Source organism: Amphimedon queenslandica, unplaced genomic scaffold (assembly GCF_000090795.2).
Source record: "Amphimedon queenslandica unplaced genomic scaffold, v1.1 AMPQUscaffold_11802, whole genome shotgun sequence".
Taxonomy (NCBI): Eukaryota; Metazoa; Porifera; class Demospongiae; order Haplosclerida; family Niphatidae; genus Amphimedon; species Amphimedon queenslandica.
The window spans coordinates 9,879-11,811 of record NW_003547958.1 but is presented as its reverse complement, the minus strand read 5'-3'; the positions used below and the strand labels follow the sequence as shown (position 1 = coordinate 11,811).

The window sequence follows — 1,933 nt, the reverse complement described above, 5'->3', positions numbered from 1 at the left end:
TGTGGGATAAAACCTTGAGGATGCAGTCATCAAGTTTCCTCAGGCTCATCCTAGTTCTAAAGTTATTCTCCAGTAATCTCTCTTTCTCTAGTCTCGTTGCCCCGCCCCTTCACTTTTTTGACAAGACTACTCTTTCTCATTCTCTCTGTCTCAGTTTCTCTTTCTTCAACTGGCTTCTTTCAAAGCCACTCATAATACAAAAGATCTTAGTGCTTGATGTAGTGTAAGGCTAGGTAAATTTATTGCTAGATTATACTAATCAGCTCTATTTTGAGGCACGTCTTTTGGGCGTACACTGTAGAGAACACGCCCAAAATACGTGCTGTAAAGGAGGTGTGGCCAAAATCTTGGTGTGCTTCACGTGCCGGTTTTTGCCCAACTACTTCTGTAATCCTGCAGCCGCCTATGCACCTAAATTTGCTGGTTTTTCAGCTGTGCTTTGTTTTTTCCTTCTGTTAATGGTTTATACTTGTTGTATTGTTGGATACCATAATTCTGTTGAGAAAAGACCAGCAGTTAAGACTCTTTAGCTCTCCTTTCAAAGGAAGGCTGGTCCTGAAAAGTGGACAAAGGCTGTAAAATCCTGTACAATGGAATTTAGACCTAAAGATTTATCCTTCATCTTCAGATATTTGAGCTTTTCAGTTTAAATCTCAGCATATCTAGTTTCTGTTGAGCCTCAAATCTTTGTTGTCACACAAGCAGGCGTGGTTTTGTCATTGTGATGCTTTGATGACTCATTCGCTCTTTATTTAGAATAAATTCCAGTAAATTTTTATTAATAAATCATTGTGGGAAATTGGGTCTATAAGTTGTTTCCAGACGTCCACAAGAAACATGTATTTTACTTACCCCCAAAGTGTCAATCTGATTAGTCAATTGCAAATAGGCATTATAGTATTATCATTATATTATAGAGACCCCTAGGCGCTAAGACTATTTTCAGTGAATAATTTACAGTATCCACCCATGATATAAATTACTGACAGCAAGAATCTCTCCACATCAAAGGCAGATCAAAGCCCAAGGTGCCGAAACGAAGAATAGTAAGAAAACTACCATATAGGTACAAAATTTGTTGAGTATTTCATTTTGCAATTTGTGTGGGTGACTTCTTAACCACAAAATTAATACCATGAAAATGCTCACTGTGCATGCGCAGCTAGTGAAAATCTATGACTTAATATAAGTGTACATGCAAAAATGTGAAAATTAGCCCCCTAGAAATTAAAAAATTAAGAGCTTTTTACTAAAACACAAAATTTAATGGGCTTGAAATTTATTACCCATATGGTGTGCTGCAACATGGCATTTATGATGTAGTCTGGCCTCCATACTTAACATAAGTTCTGCTTATGAGTCTGTAGTACCTTGTAGTGCTCAAAAAATGGCCAGGTGGTATCACTGCCTTTGCCTTTTGATTATGAGGGCTTCTTGCTGTCAGTAATTATCATTGTGGGCGGGTACCATGTATCAAAAAATTATGTAATTATATCCATTGCTTAGAACACTAAGGGTTCTATAATCTTACAATTTTTCCTTTGTAGCTAAGCTATCAGAAAGTAAACAAGAAGTCATTACATTGAAAGAAGTTGAGCCAACTGCCATGAGCCTTTTATTTTAGTATATGTACACTGGGTCTATTGAGGTCAGCGAAGACAATGTACAAAGTCTCTTGCCACCTGCTAACCTCTTACAACTCAGTGAGGTTCGAGACGCTTGTTATGATTTCCTAAAGGACCAACTCCACCCAACCAACTGTCTCGGGATCAAAGCATTTGCTGACATTTACTTTTGCCACGATCTTCTCTCTATTGCTCAGGCTTTTGCACTGAAACATTTCTTGAAAGTGATGGAATCAGAGGAGTTCTATTGCCTCTCTCATACTGATGTCATAGAGCTGGTATCGAGCACAGAACTTGGGATATTACTG

At 38.0% G+C, this 1,933-nt stretch overlaps 1 pseudogene; it reads left to right on the top strand.

Annotated features, from left to right (window-relative positions):
* The first annotated feature begins 1,547 nt into the window (after nucleotides 1-1,547).
* LOC100638276 (kelch-like protein 3) overlaps nucleotides 1,548-1,933 on the top strand; it is a 1,936-nt pseudogene continuing 1,550 nt past the window's right edge.